This window comes from Miniopterus schreibersii, assembly GCF_964146895.1.
Source record: "Miniopterus schreibersii genome assembly, chromosome: 8".
NCBI classification, from domain to species: domain Eukaryota; kingdom Metazoa; phylum Chordata; class Mammalia; order Chiroptera; family Miniopteridae; genus Miniopterus; species Miniopterus schreibersii.
Window position 1 is genome coordinate 38,711,684 of NC_138109.1, and position 16,789 is coordinate 38,728,472.

Below are 16,789 nucleotides of genomic sequence, written 5' to 3' on the forward strand. Positions count from 1 at the left end.
AATTATGGAGGTTTTAAGTTTTCTTTCACTTTTAAATTACTACCTTGGTGTTTTATACTACACACTTAATTCTAAATTCAAGAGTTATTATTATTAAATTCAAAAAGAATATGCTTCTTCTACAGTATATTACAGACAAAAATCATTTCAATAATGTAGATTAAAATGTGAAAGACAGTAAGCTTCTAGACTGTAACATAGGAGAATACCCATGCCCTAGAAGGGAGCATGTATTTCTTAAACAAGACACCAAAAGCACTAACCCTAAAGAAAAACATTGATAAATTTGGAAGATATTAAAATCAAGAACTTCTGTTATCAAAACTTACTGACATAAGCAACAACCATTTAATTCTCTCCTATGATTCTGTGGTTTGACTGCGCTAGGCTGGGTAGATCTGTGGCTCCACCCGATGCTGGGTGGGGTTAAGTCATTTAAAGCTAATTTGAGCTGGAACATCCAAGATGGCTCTTTCACGTGGCTGGTTAGTTAGAGGGAAGATTAGGCCCTAAATTAGTACAGCATCACTTTCAGCATGTTTTATTGCTTAAGCAGTCACAGAGCAAGCCTAAATACAAAGGCAGGGAGTACTAAAAACAAAATCTCAATGGGGAAAGTGAAAAAGAATTTATGGTCATCTTTAATCTCCCACAATACCATTAAGAGAGTGTAATAGCAAACTACAGACTGGGAGAGGTTTTCAAAACATGTGTGTTATCAGTTGAATTGTGTCCTCACATTCCCAAATAAATATGCTAAGGTCCTAACAACTAGTACCTTAGAATGTGATCTCCTTAGGAAATAGAGTCACAGCGGATGAAGTCATTCTGGAATAGCATGGGTCCCAATCCAATATGACTGGTGTTCTCATAAAAGGGGAAATTTGCCATGTGGAGATAAAGGCAGAGATCTAACCCCTCCCAACTGAGGTTGAATTTGTTGCTCCTTTTGTACCCAATGTCCCCCATACTCACATGCTCTTCTACAATGTGACCTCACCCCCATCTCATTGAGAAATGGGGTCTATCAGCCCTGGATTCTGGGTGGGCTTGTGACCACTTTGACTAATGAATTATGATGAAAGTGGTGCCATGGGACTTCTGAGGTTATAAAAGTCGTAATGACTTCTGATTCATAAAAGGCGAGGCCTTTTCCACTTTGTTTCCTGGAATACTGGAGCATGCCGTGTAAGAAACCAGACTACCTGGAGGCCGTCATACTGTGAGAAAGCCAAGCCACATAGAAGGGCCACATACAGGTCTCTGGTCAGCAGACATCATGGAGTAGAGACAAGCTATGCTAAGTGACAATCTAATTCTCTGGCCCTCAGAATGCATGAACATAATACAATGGTTGTTTTATGTTGCTAAATTTTGGGATGATTTGTAAATTATTACACAGTAATAGTACCTAGAACAATGACTTCAGGGAAAGCAGTTTCCATGGAGTGGTCAGGACAGAGGCCAGAATGCAGTGGTTTGAGGAACAGGTAGGAAGTGAGGAAGGAAGTGACACGACACACGAATAAACTATAGTGGGGACAGTAAAGGTACTGGAGGGTGATAGAAGAGGGCTTAGAGGTTTCTTGTCAGATGCAGTAGACTGGACAGATTATAGAACAAGAGGAAAATATCAGAGGAGTGGGAGAGTTCAAACAGAGAAGAGAGGTTACAACAGAGAGGTCAGCAAGGGAGATGCGGGGCGCAGGTAGTAGAGTTGGTTTGAATGGTCTCTACTGAGACTGAAAAATAAGAACTGGAATTTGTTGGGGAGGGAGGTCAACAGGGTAGTCGTGCGAGGAAAATGGCGGTATTAGTGCGGGAGCTGTTCATATGATCACCCACAGGGTCTGGACCTTCAGCCAGGAGGACCGATAGACTGAAGAAAATGGAAGGACCAACAGGTTGGGGTCTCTTGGAGATCAGCGTGTAGGTGCCATGGGTATGAGGTTATCAGATAGCTCAAAGGATGGGAGAATGGAACCATAAAGAAAGTGACTGGAATCTAGATGATCTAGTCCTGGGACATGACAAGATCCAGGGTGGGATCTGGATGTGGTTGAAATAGAGTAAAGATGAAGTCCCCTTGGAGTTAAGGAGATCTAAGAAATGACAGTCCAATCTGTTATCTGCCTGGCCATTGAAATCTCTTAGGGTGATGAGGGACTTGAGCTGGAGGAGAAGACCAAGGGCCAGGCCATGATTGATTCAGTGAACTAGCACTGGACAGTTTTCAGTGCTGAGGAGGCGAGTGATTGGATGGCATGAGGCTTGAAGAAAGTCTTGTAGACAAACAGTGGTATGGAAATGACAACGGAGAGCCAGGCTATCCAGCCATTTCTATTTCAGAGGAGTAGGGCATGGACCTGAGAGGGTGAGCAACTTTGTCCTGAAGGGCTACAGAGGAAGAGAAGACTTCTGTTAAGACAAAAGATGAGCCCCCTGGGTGTGGCTCAGCAGTTGAGCATCGACCTGGGATCCAGAAGATCGCAGTTCGATTCCCAGTCAGGGCACATGCCCAGGTTTCGGGCTCCATCCCCAGTGGGGGGCATGCGGAGGCAGCCGATCAATGACTCTCTCATCATTGATGTTTCTCTCTCTCTCTCTCTCCCTCTCCTTTCCTCTCTCTGAAATCAATAAAGATATATGTATATAAAAAAAAGACTAAAGATGCTGAGGGTCTTCTGTGAGGAGTGGGGGTGTTCACAATGCATGGAGGGTGTAATAGCTAAACAGGGTTTGGGACTGGGGTGAGTAAGAAATAAAGGAGGGAAAAAAATGGTGGGGGTGGACTTTGTGTGGAATTTGAGGCTGGGGAAGGGACTTTTTGTTACAAGGTCCGTGTTGTAAGCAGAGACCCTATTAAAAATATTCAAAACAGAGGGAAAAGCCCATTAGGCAGGCAGTGAGGGCCTTGCTCTAGGTCAAGGTCCTTGCCTTCCAGGTCCAGTGACCCTCCTCTAGGCAGGAGGCCCCTGTGCCTGGCAGATGACTGTCTGCCAAAGACGCTGTATGGGGGGTGAGGGGAGGGTGGGAGGTGAGTGGGGTGGCGCCTGACTGTGAGCCCCCTCAGAAAGCCTGGGCATCCTTGACTCAGGAAGTTACACAGAGCAATGGATCTTCCTGTTATGACTGTTTTGCTATAAACGAAACAGGAAAATATGAGAGTTCTTCAATTCTCCTGAGAGGAAGATAATAAAAAGCAATCTGACCACCCACCCGGAAGCTCATTTTAAATAACTTTCTAAGGCTATTTTCAGACAGAAACAGACACGCTCCTATTAATAAGTCTGGCTAAGGAAGGCCGGTCTGTGGCCGGGGCGACTCTGAGAGCCTCTTTCCCCACAGAGCCCCTGAGGGTGACAAGAAGAAGGGGTGTGCTCCTGTTAGGGGACAGGCCTACGCTGGTCACTGCAGGTCAAAAATTCTCCAGGGAGATTCTTTTACCTCCAATTCCACCGGCTGGCCCTTCGTGGAGGAGCTTATACACAGAGTTACAGTAGCTAAAGAAGAGGGGTTACCACATAGTAATGCATCACCCCTGCTCACCTCACTCCCTGATAACATCCCCAACAACTGAGGGAGGAGGTTCTAGACCCATTTTAGAGAGGTGGAAACTGAGACTTAGAAGAGTACATGTCCCCCCTCAAGTCCCCACCGTTAGAAGCTGGGAATCGAGGCAGTCTGGCCCCCGGGCCCGGGTAGCCACTGCACAGTTTTGCCTGCCTTCCTGGGGCACAGTTGAGATGTGGAAGCCAACTTCCTCTGTGTCGGCTCTGATGTGGTTGGGGGCGGCTGATTATCACACCCCACTTTGCCCCTTGCTCACAGTCCTTCACTGTCTCTGTTGTAACCTGCAAAGCCACCATGGGCTGAAGATGGGGTCTCCCGCCCCCCAAACCTCCCTCGCCATCCTGTAGGAAGGTCACCTCCTGTTCTGTCAGAGGTTCTGTTTTCTGGTTTTGAGGAATAGGGCTCTTCGTTCCCACCACCTCGGGAGAAGGGTGAGAGGTGCAGTTGGGGCTGGAGCAGGGACTGAAGGTGCTTCTGTGTCAGGGACCACGCAGCTTTCCCCTCTGTCACTGCCTTGTTCACAGTCATTTCCAGTCTCACTGCTCGCTGCACACCTTCCACTAACCAGATCTTTGCTTTCCCTGGGTCTCTCCTCCTCACAGGGCCCTCGAAGCTTGGACGCCCCTGTGGACAACCTTTCGATGCGTTCCTGCGGCCTCCAGCCCTGCTGCTCACTGCCTGCGTGTCTCAGCATTTCTTGGTTCAAATTCCTGAGATGGGAATGTGATTGGCCTGGCTCCCTTTCTGGGCTGGGCCGTAGGTCAGAAGTCACTGGCTAGCCTGAGTTGGCTCAGATGACTTTCCCTGCTGTACGGGACAGCCGGGAGTGGGACAGAACTCTGCTGAGGAATGTCCCTTCCCACTTGCAGCCAGGGCTCTTTGATGAATTGTTTCTTTTAGAAAGGATAATGGCCAGCATTTGTACGGAACGCCTAATACCTCCACTGGCCCTGAGGCAGGAACTCGGCCTCCTGGAGCCTGTATAAATAAGGGTTGTAGCTGCTAGGAATGGGGACTTACAGTAAGCATACTCTCACTCCAACTTTCACCATCACACTACCCTGTTCTCCCAAAAACTGCTCCCCAAACCAAAGTGTCGTCTCCCCCTGGGAGCTCCCAGGAGTGTCTCCTGCATTAGCAACGAGTATGGTCTGTGCCAGGTCACCTGTGTTCTGTTCTCTTCTGTTCTTGCCACACACACACCGGCTGGCCCCGCCACCTCTGGCACTTGCATTTCTGCAGCTGTCACTGTGTCCCCTGGCCTCAGTGTTGCCTCTGCCAAACCCCTCAACACACCCAAGGGATTTAAGGAACAACCACAGGGGGAGAGTTCTTCTCTGTTTATGTTACTTGCTAGCAAAAGAGACCTCCGTGCTCTGGGTCCGAGGGCTTGGGGGAGCGTGAATGAACCTGATTTTCAGTTTGTATGCGCAGGCCGCTTTCCCCAGGACCCAGGCACAAGAGCATGTGGGGGGCGCTGACGGGCTGGGGCAAAGTTCAGGAGAGCCAGCAAGGTTTACTCTGTGTGAGCCTCCATTCGGTTAGTTGGAGTGATTCAGTTCCAGGGAAACTTCTTGGTCTTTCAGGTGAATAGCCTAAGCCCACCCCTGAGTCTGATGCTCAGTGGTGGAGGTGGCCCAGGGGGGACAACCACTCGCTCGCTCTCTCCTGCTGGGCAGTGCGAAGAGCCAGGACCAGCTCTCCACTCTACTTGGACCCCGGTGTGAAGAGGGAGAGGCCCGCAGCACGCTGGCATGAAGCATGGGCTTCGAGGCCACACAGCCCATCCTCTCAGCACCACTGTCTGAACTGGCCATTGGCATCTCTGAGCCCTATTAGTAGGGGTGAATAATCCTTGCCTCACGGGGATGTCATGGGGATTAACCTGAGAGAATATGCCTAAAACACCTGAGTCTGTTCTGGTCCATTGCAAGGGTTTTATGGATGGAGATGTTATTATGACCCTGAGGACTAAAGTCAGATCCCTCCAAGTGTCCAAAGCCCAACAACCTCACTGTGGTGGCTGTTGTGGGCACTGCCTCCCAGGATCAGCAGGAGGAAGGCCTTTGGGTGAGGAATACCGTGGGACCCTGCCCCAGATCTGGTGGGGAAGCCGGTGGGCAGGGAAGAAGATGGCCCCTAAGTTTACATGGTCTCCTCTCTGTAGCCCTCTCTGCCTCATCTTGGTGTGACATGAGAAGTAGAAACAGGGTAGGGGATGTAGGGAGAGGAATGGGGGAAGAGATTGGACTCAGGCAGCAGTGGACGTAGGGCAGTGCGTCCCTGGTAGCTGGTCTGTTATAAGGGACATAAGCCGGGCCCTTGCATATACTGATGTGATACGTAAGAGCACATTTTCAGGAGCCAGGCTGCATTCATTGGAATCCCAGTTCCACCCACAAGCTGTGTGACTTTGGACCAGTTACTCCAGGTCTCAGTTTCCTTACCTGTTAAACGGGAGTCACAGTGGGATCCATCAGGTAAGGTTTCTATGGGCAGCTAACCAGATAATGTGCCCGGAAAGGGCTCGGCACAGTGCCTGGCATGCGGCAAACTTATTCGTTACTGTTATTAAACTCATCTGTGTCTTACCTTCAACAAGACTGTGAATTGCTCGGAGATTTTAATTTTTTGTTTTTGCCCGTAAGTCAGTGTTGATGATGGAAAAATGAACGAGTGAATGCATGGAAAATAAACTTATTTATGAATTTCCAGTGAAGAAGAGATTAGTAACAGTGCTTAGACACGTGATTCTGTGCATTTACCGAGGCCCATCCCCTCAGTGTGACCCCCCCCACAACTCCCCACACTTCCCTTTCCACATCCCCCTCCCACAGAGCTGCCTTCATCTGCACACCCTGCACCCACTCCACCCTCATACCTGCCCAATCCACACCTCCTGCGCTTTCCACACACACACACGTGCATAGCCTCTCATACACACACATCCATGTACCCCCCCACACACACACCCACACCCACACCCACACACTCCCAGTCTGAGGCAATCCAAGGAATTGTTTTTCCTGTGTGTGTTTTTCGGGTGAGTCAGAAAAGGCAAATCTGCCTGCCGTTGCTCTGCATCTTTAACCTCCCCCCTTTGTCCCCCACCCCTTATCTGCACCTGTCCCTCTCTCAGTGGAAAGAAAAGTTTCCTCGTGACAGGGGAGAACCCACTTCCTTGCTGACTGCCTCCACAGAAGCTGCCCCCTTCTCCACCCAGAGCACAGCCAGGCCTGCTGCGAGCAGCTCAGGCCCTGGGCTTCTCCGCCTTCAGGGGAGACTCTCATCACCCCTCGCTCATCTCTGCCATGCTGGTCGCATTGCCTCGGGGGCAGAGAGGAGAAAAATAACTTACCCTTAACACAAATACTTGTTGTAAGTATTTAACAAATGTTTATGTTTGAATGGCATTATTTAAACCTCATGGTACTGTGAGGTTGGGCAGTTCTCCATTTTACGAACAAGGAACTAAGGTGTTCGCACAGTACGTGAGCTGTGGAGCCAAGATTCCGATTCTTCTGACTCCAAAGCTGCAACTAAAAGTTGAAAGATCCTCTATATTCTTATGTCTGGGGAACAGCTTTGCCAGAGCCTAGCCTTGTTTTACTCTGGCCCAGTGACAGGCAAAGCCCTTTCCTGTGAGGAGCTTCAATGTGAAAACCTGTGACAGCTCTGCTTTCCTGGAGAGATGCAAGGACTTTCTCTTGACCCTGGCAAGAAGCTTCTTCATCCATCCATTCATCCACCCACGCACCCTCCCATCCACCTATTCACCTATCCATGCATCCATCCATGCATCCATCCATGCATCCATCCATGCATCCATCCATGCATCCATCCATCCATCCATCCATCCATCCATCCATCCATCCATCCATCCATCCATCCATCCAACTAAAACCTTTCTGAGCCCAAATTTACTCATCCATAAAATGGGAATAGTTGATGTAAGGTTTAAGTGATGTGAAACATGTTAAATACCTGACAGAGTAGGTGCATTAAAGCTTATCCTATAAATGCCTCTTGCCTTGTTAAGGAGTCAATTTCAGGAGGATTTTAATTTTTTGGAATGTCCCATCTCTGTGGCTGGATAATGTTTAATAAGCCCTGCCCTTTGACTTATTGCTCTTGGGGGCCTGGGACGATGGGATGCACTGGGTCCTTTTTATTAGATGTGTCCAGGAGAAACAGTGGTCAGGGAGATCGTTAATGACGCAAACAAGAGTCAGGAGCAGCCTGCAGGCTTCCTCATAAAAGAGTCAGCCATGGGGAGTGCGGTCTGGGGAACAGGAAGTTTAGATTAGCTTTCCCACGTTTCCTCCAGACTTTTTATCTCTTGAGAAGGAAGCTTTACAATGTTGAGCTATAAAAATTTTCAGCTGAGGCTTTGATGTGTCTTTTTTGTGAAAAAGCCTCAACTTGGTTTGGGGGGAGGAGGGGGACAGCTTAGGACCTGGGTTTGGACGGCTGTGAACAAAGCTTTCAAGGATGTGGCCTGGACTGTGTCCTGGAGATGATTATGGAAATGGCTATGCCTGACATTTGTACAGCGCTTTACAGTCTGCACAGAGTTTCCACACGGGCCATCTCGTCGCAACCCTGTGTGCTGGGAACGACAGGCATTTTTAGGCTGTAGGGGATCAGAATATGCCACCAGAGATACGCCACTTTGGCATAAGGATTTTTTTGAGCTGAAGACAATTGGGATACATACGTCAGACACCAAAAAGAAGCTCTCTGCCCTTGCCCCCTATTTGCCTAAAAGCAGAACATAAATTTCCATTTGTAAAGGCACCTCCCTCTCCTGCACCAGGAAGTGGAGGACCCGGGAGGACAACCCTTAGACTCTTAATTGCAGGAGATAACTCTGGACTCTTATCAATCTACAGATGGCACCAAGAGGAATCAACAGCATACCTTACTAAAATATCTTTTATTTTCCATTGGTTTCCCCATACAGTGACCTATCCACAGTTTGTAGCCCTTAAAAATTTTAAACGCTTTTTCTTTGTCTTATCACTGCTCTATAAATTTATTGGTCTTCATTAAGATGCTATGTAAACCTCACCCCTCTGAGTTACTCATGGAATTCTAAGCACCCCTTAGAGAAAGCCATCGCTGGGTTTCCCAGCATGTTTGCACGCTGCATGATTCATAAACTGTTTTTTTCCTCTGGTTAATCTTCCTTTTGTCAGTTTAATTTCCTGGACTTCAGCTGCAGAACCTAGGAGAGTAGAGGAAAAGTTTATTTTCCTCCCCTATTATACCTGTTACAGAGATGAAGAATCTAACACAGCAACAAATAGGCTGCCCTCCCCCCCATATCACCGAGACTCCAACCCTGATCTCCTGACGCCAGGTCCAGAGCCCTGTTCCCCATCCCAGAGGCCTTCTTCTCATAAAAGGTCCCTTGACCCTGGGAAAAAGTCATTTCACCACATCTTATGCAGCCTGTGACTTCCAAAATCATGTGGAGATACCTCTCCTAGTTTTGTGCTGTTTTAAAGTTTTTAATTCATTAATTCAAATCTATTTTGCAGAGCACTTGACAGGGAGCTCCTCATCCTGAGCAAATGCAGGCCATTGCAGTTCAGGAGCAGGCTGCTCTGGGAGCATCAAGTTACTCTGGCAATAACCTCCAGGAGGGAGTGACTCAGCAGCTGAGGCCAAAGGATAAGTCAGAGTGACTTGGACAAAGGGAGCAAGAAAAGAGGGTCCTGGGTAAGGGAAACCCACCTGCAAAGACCAAGATGCAAAGAGCTTGGTGAGTTCGGGAAATTGAAGAGGTTCGGTAGCTGGAGGGTGGAGTAGAAAGCGGCTGGAAGGGCATAGGGAGTGGGAGCCGAAGAGGGGCAGGGGCAGATGTCAGGGGGCGTAGGTGACAATGCTGAGGAGCTAGTCTTTATCCCAAGAGCAATGGGAAACCTTTGGAGGGCTTTAGCAGGGGATTCAGATGGTTATGTGAGAAATGAGAAGAATGGGTTGAAAACCATAGTAGATGAAGGGGGTTTGGCTTTTCAGTTTATTTTCCACGTCTTTGCCAACTGCACCAAGAACTAATGGAAAGTAGATAGTAAGTCAAAACATATGGTCCTGAAGTTGCTAGCGCTCCCACAGAAGTGCACTTCTGGAAGAAACAAGCCTTTATAATTATCACTAAACATTGGGTACCGGGCAGAGTCTAGCTGGACCCAGGCCTGCCCTCAAGGAGCCCACAATCTAGTGTGGCTTATAGATAAGTAAACTCCACCCAGGCGTCTGCACCAATTCCAATGGGACCACTGTGAGGGCATGGCTGGCTCCGTAGAGATCAGGAAGGCTTCTCAGGAGAGGTGACATCTGAGCTGGATCTTGAAAAATAAAGAGGACTTTGTTGGGTGGCTCATTTTTGATCAATCAATAAAGATCTCAACTTCCTAAAAGCACAGTAAAGGGAGAGATTAAAGTCACACATTGGAAGGCATATGTCAGGTCTGCTCCACGCCTGCTTCCCTGCTCTTACAGGTAATGCCTGAATCCCCCACCCCACCTCATCTCCAGCTGCCAACCAAACAACACTGGGACTTCAAATCTGTTCTATCCCTTGACACCTCCTTAACATAAAGTGTGAAGGAAACTTGGTATAGTATTGCCATTGAGAGCAGATGGACCTGGCTTCAAATCCAGGCACTGCCACATCAACTTATTATACAAGTAGCTTTGACTTCTCCAGACCCTAGGTTTCTCATCTGTGTAATGGGAGTAATAGTATCTGCATCACAGCACTAATGGGAAGATTCCTGTACCACCAGTGATACCATGGGGTCTCAGCTCCAAAACCCTTCTGTACTCTGCTTTGTGATGATGGGGCTGGGTCTCTGCAAATCACATTTCTGCTCAGCCAGCTGGCTCCCTCTTAAGTTCTGCCAATGGGGGTGCTATAGGGAGCCTCACAGCTGGAGGAGGAACAGGCTTGCTTCTTCCTGTGGGCTTTTTATCTGAAGGAAGAGATCAGGAAGCCTTCTCAGGGGAGGTGACATCTGAATTGGGTCTTGAAAGATAAAAAGGAGTTTGTTGGGTACCTATGAGCATCACCCCTGCAATACCTTTTACCCTGGCAACAGCAAGGCCTCCCCATAGCATAGCTGAAGCCAGTTTGCAGTTTTTCATCACAGAATTAGCTTCATCACATCCAATCAGGGACATTAGCACGAGCCCAGCAGTGCCCCCTCCTCAGCAGTCTGAGTTTCAGCTCACAGGGCCCCTCCACAAAGTCTTTTTTTTTCTTCTTTTTTTTCCCCCACAGTCTAGCTTTTCATAATTCTAACTTTTCCCTCTCTGGTCCCTCATCCTTAGGGGTATAGCTGTTTTTTCTGCAGCTGCTATCTCTGTTTTAGCTTATAGTTCTCATTTTAACCTTTCAGTTGCCTAGTTAACAACCTTATACTTAGTTAACAATCCTTTGCATTAAATTCTCTCTGTTCAAGTAACTGATGTGGGTTCTGTCTCCTGGCTGCATGCAGACTGGTATAATTAACTAAGAAGATGTGTATAAAATGTTTGTTACATACAAAATGCCCAATAAATGCTCCTTGTTATTATGATTCCTAACTTTTATTCATTTATTCATTCATTTATTTAGCATATGTTGTTTCCTACTATGTGTCAGGCCCCATGTGGAGTATTGGGGTGCAGAGCTGAATAAGACACGATCCAGCCTCCACGAAGCCTGCAGTCTGACTGGAGGAGACTACCAAGCACATGAACTTACCCCGGGAATGGTTCCTGGCACCTGCTCCAAGAAGCTCCCCTTGCTGGTCTCACTGCCCAGTTACTCTGAGATCACCCGGAACCCCCATGTCCAACCACACGAGCATTTTCATCTGGCACATCTTCAAACACCTTTTGTTAACAGACCCCAGAATTAATACTTACGGTAAGGTTAACTTGTACTATTTTATGTTATTATCATTTATTTGCACATCTCATCCTTCCAAGATGGTAAATTACTTGAGTTGATTTCCCCAAATGGCCTGCTTCTGTATCTACTTATCAGCCTAGCACAGTGCTGGGATATGATAGGATATCTAAAAAAATGTGATGAATTCATTAATTTATCTATTCAAAAATACCCTTGAGCTCTTACCATGAAGCTGGTAATGAGCTCGGTACTCAGAACACAAGAACAAAGAAAACTAACAGCCACCCTGCCCCCAGTGAACAGGTATCTGATTCAATGACCGAAGCTGGACAATCTCTGAGGACCCAGATCTTCTTGGGGCTGGAAGTGGTCCCATCAGCCTGGTATGACTCAGGCTTTCTGCACAGCCTCTGTTTCCTTCCTGCTGAGCCGAGCCAACCCTTGGTAGGAGATGGCTGCCCACTGTGGTTTACCTTATGTCCTGAACGCTGGTGGCCAAAGGCTGTATTTAAATAGCAAGTATTTGCATTTTTCATGTTGACTGGAATTGGAAAGGCTGTGATAACCATTGCAAACTGATATTGGTTTTTACATGATTGAAACAGGCCTGGCCCCAGGCATTTCTAAATGGAAATTTTTAAGTATTTTCAATATCAGCGAGCGCACAGACCCCCCTCAGAGCGCCGTGCCCCGTTTGCACTCTCAGAGATCTCCTCCCTCCCTCCCGAGCATGCTCAGCATCCTTACCTTGTGGGTATTTCAGGGTCCTCTTAACCTCCACCCGGGGGGTAGGAAGCAGGACGGTCGCCAGTCCTGTCTGCGGGCGATGAGAAGAGTTTAGGGGGGCACAGAGTGCAGTGGGAAGAGCTTTGACCTTGAACTGCCTCTGAATGTTTAAATACCGTCCCGGCACCTCACTACCTAGGAGACTTGGACAAGCTGCTTCCTTCTCGAATCTTCCTTTTCCTCATCTATGACATGGGAGTGAAAATGCTATCTCACAGGTTTGCTGTGAACGTTCAAATGTGGTAATCTGTAAAAAATGCTTGCCCCACCCCATGCCTGGGACTTTGCTCAGTGGACGTTGGTTCTTGTCCTTTCCCTGGCAGTGACCCATCTAAGGTCACACATTAAAATCAGGTGAGAACCCCAAGCTTTGGGGTCCCAGGACTCTTTCCAAGAGGCCCACTAGGCACAAATAGGCTAAAAGGTGCATATCTGGGTTAAAAGCAGAAGGACTCATTCCAGCTTGGTTCTCTTCTGACAACTCTCATGAACAAAACGTGCTGGGACAGCCTGTCTAGAGACTTCTCGGCATCTACACTTTCCTTCTCTGTTTTTGTTGTAGAAAAAGTCCCTGTATTATCCAACATGGTAGCCAATAGCCAAATGTGGCTATTTAAATTTAAATTAATTAAAATGAAATAAAGTTTATTTTTATTTATTTAATATATCTTTATTGATTTCAGAGAGAGGAAAGGAGAGAGAGAGGGAGAGGGAGAGACAGAAACATCAATGAGGAGAGAGTCATTGATCGAGCCTGCAACCCGGGCATGTGCCCTGACCGGGAATCGAACCCCTATCGCCTGGATCCCAGGTCTATGCTCAACCGCTGAGCCACGCTTGGCAGGGCTGAAATAAAGTTTAAAATTTAATTCCTCAGCCACAGTAGCCACATTTCAAAGGCTCAGTGACCACTGCGGCTGGTGGCTCCCAATGCAGATACAGGCCATTTTCATCAACACAGAGGGTACTATTGGAAGGTGCTAAGTAATGGACAGGGAATGAGAGAGGAAAGAGAGGAAAGGAGAAGGGAGAGGGGAAGAGGGACACGGGGGCTTTCCAGAGCATTGTCCCTTCCTGCACATCCGTGTGCATGCTCATCCAGGCATGGAAATCAGACTGTGTATTTGCACATCCTGATGGAAGAAGGAAATTCTCTTCTCTGTCAGCCAGTGCCTGAGAATTTTTAAAATTTACCTTGGTTCAACTATTATTATCATTTAAAACTCAAACATGACCATTTCATTCCCTACTCAAAATAGGTCCACAGTTCTTTTTCTTTTTAAACTGTGTTAATTTTTGTTGTTGTTCACAGTATTACAGTGTCTCCCGTTTTCTCCCTTTTTGCCCCTCTCCACCCAAGCCCGCCTCACCCCAGGCCTTCTCCAAGCTTCACAGTTCTTCATGGCTCCCTGAAAAAGCCCCAGATCCTCAGCATGCTTCCAAGGCCACTAGCCCCTCCAGGCTGCTTCCCAATATCTCCTGTCCCCACTCGCCACAGACATTCATCTCATCTTGCCTGATGACAGCCTTCTCCGATGCACCTTGGATGCTCTACTCCTTGCCTTGGCTTCTACTGAGCCCGGTGCCTGTCATACCTGAAAGGCATCATCTCCACCCATAGATATCGGTCAAAACACAGCTCAATGCCTCTTCCCTCTGCCTTCCCCATTTCTGCTTGTCTGATGTGCTTCGTGTCCAGCATTTTATTCATGTTTCTCAGAGCATTTGCCCAGCTGTACCCATGCCTCTGTCCCCACTCTCTGTCCACTTATCCTCCCACAGTGGTGATTCTCAAACTCTGAGTGGAGGAAAGACCAGCATTTTTTTGTATAGTCTTTGTTTATATAAATTTCCAATTCATTGCAGACTGAAGATTTTGTAAAATAAAATGAAATTTACAAACCAAAACATACAAAATATAAGCCTTACTTATGTTTTTTGCTAGATTCAAATTGCTGTAACAGTTTCTACACCCTTACTCTCAATTTCTGTACTTTTCTCATCTTTGGCCAGTAAGAGTTTTCTGACCATACTTGGAAGAGCAGTGTCCTCCAGCTCCTGTGAGAAGGTTCTGCACATGGCCAGTGCTTTTCCGGTGTCTGAAGGTCGCACAGAGGATGAAGAGCCCCACACAGTGATGCTTGCAGGCAGGTTTAGGTGTGGACACTAGTTCTGCTAAGTAGCTTCATGACCCTGGACGTGTTATCAGAATGTGGCCTTGACCTGAAGCTGGACCAAGGTCCTTAAACTCTTTTGTGCCATGGACCTAGCTGATAGTCTGGGGAGGCTTATAGAGATCTTTTCAGAATGTTTTAAATACAGAAAGTAAAAACCACAGGATTACATAGGAAATCACTTATTCTCAAATACAATTATTAAAATGTGTGGTGTAAAATGTTTCTTTATGAACATATGAAAAATAATATTTGTTAGTGGGCAAAGTATCTACTATAATTTGAAGTCTTAATGAATGTGAAGTTATATTTCAAGTATCTACAACAACTGTACTGTGATTTAAAAATACCAATGACTTCTTCCATTGAATCTCAGAGGGAAGGGGGGAGAGGGGGACAGGAAGAGATTAACCGAAGAACTTATATGCATGTATGCATAACCCATGGACACAAACAATAGTGCGGTAGGCCTGGGGGGGGGGCGGTGGAGGGTGTCAAAGGGGGGAAAAGAGGGGACATATGTAATACCTGGAACGATAAAGATAAATTTTAAATAAATAAATAAAAATGCCAGTGACTTCTATTGTGACTGTCATAAATACTGGTAATGCTACTGTGGTTTATTGCTTACACTCATGATTAAAGGAACTGTTTAATTTCAGTTTGAGAGTAATAAAAATAAAGATGCAATTTCCCTGTCTGTTAAGGTCCAAACAAAGTGTCTTCTAACTCATTTGTTCATCCAGTCAGTCATTCAACAAATATTTATTAAGAACTTATTATGTGCCAGGCATTGTTCCAACATAGGCAAAATTTCTGCCCTCACTGAGTTTTCATTTTTTGCTGTGAGTCATATAAGAAACAAGTAAACCTAGTTGGTTCTTGTTATTTGCAGTAGTTATGCTGTATAAAGTCACCGTGAACCGTGAATTAACAAATACCGAACTATTGTTCCTATGGAATATACAGGGTTAGGTTCCTGAAAGCCTCTGGTTATATCTTCATCAACTGATCGATATATCACCGTATTTTATGTGTGTTTCTGTTTAAAGATGCCTTATTTAGTACATATTGTTGACTCATTAATATTGCACTCCTGGCCAACAGCACTATAACCTCTAACTATAACTATCAGAGTGAATGAAACTTATTTAACATATTTTTAAAACATGTATTTTTCCCCATAAGGCACATCACAACCTTCTTGAGCCTAGAAACACTAGACAGTGCTTAGGAACACAGGACAGAAACAACACCAAGGAAAAGGGACCATTTTTAAAAATAATATATTTTTATTAATTTGAAAGAGAGAGGAAGGGAGAGGGAGAGAAACATCGATCGGCTGCCTCCTGCAAGCGCCCTACTGGAGATCAAGCCTGCAACACCAGCCTGTGCCAAGACGGGACTCGAACCGGCAACCTCTCAGTGCACCGGGTGCTACTCAACCAACTGAGCCACACCAGCTAGGGCAGAAAAGAGATCATTTAAAACAGCCTGTCTGGAGAATGGCAGGCGGTCACTTCACCCAAATTTGAGGGGCATAGGATGGATAGTGGTGGTGGGAATGTTGGGGAGGAATACAGGAGGTGAATCTGGAGAGGCCAGCAGGCAAGAGGGAAGCTCTGAAAAGTTTTTGATCAGGAAAGTGATATGATTACAACTGTCCTTTAGAACGACGACACTTCCAGGGGAGGAGAAAATGAATTGGAGTGAAGAGAGACTCAAAGAAGGATCACCAATTTGGAAGCAATTTCTATAAACCTAGTGAGATGGTGGGAGCCTAACCAAAGGCAGAGCTCGTGGTAGTGTAGAGAAAGAGACCTATTGGGGGGGTGTCTTTGTTACATAATTGGCAGGGCCTGTGGTGCTCTTTCTCCTGCCTCCCCAGCACCCCCCCCCCCCCCCCCGGATTGGGGAGCGGGAGGGGGCTGCAGACAGAGGCTGTTGGAGTTTAGGTGACTGAAGTTTTAAGTTTGGATGACTAAATAGGTGTTGATGCCATTCATTGAGAGAAGGGCAAGTTAAGGGCAAAGAGCAAGAATTCTGCTTTGAATATTCCCATAAGGGCAACTGGGAAGATGCCCAATTTCAACTGGAAATACGTCTGAAACTCAGGAGAGTGGATTTGGGAGTCGTCAGGGTGTAGGTGTTAGTAGAAGCCACTGAAGACAGACAATCAGCCTTCAGGCTGGTTGGGGAAGGGAGGGAGGCCCACACCGAGCAATTAGAAACTAGCACCTGGTAAATTGGCTATGACAAAATGTCCCATATGTGACAGAAATAACACTGTTGTCAAAAAGAAGAGTGATGAGTAACAGCTGGAATTGCTAAAAAGTTCTTCCTGAAGAAGATG

The 16,789-nt window shown here is 46.6% G+C and overlaps 1 long non-coding RNA gene across 1 annotated transcript; it reads left to right on the forward strand.

The window, feature by feature from the left end:
* The first annotated feature begins 9,217 nt into the window (after positions 1-9,217).
* On the forward strand, positions 9,218-15,323 carry LOC308560591. The gene is made up of 3 exons (XR_013999356.1): positions 9,218-9,340; positions 11,198-11,491; positions 14,276-15,323. It is a non-coding gene; the product is annotated as an uncharacterized lncRNA (long non-coding RNA).
* Positions 15,324-16,789: the final 1,466 nt, after the last annotated feature.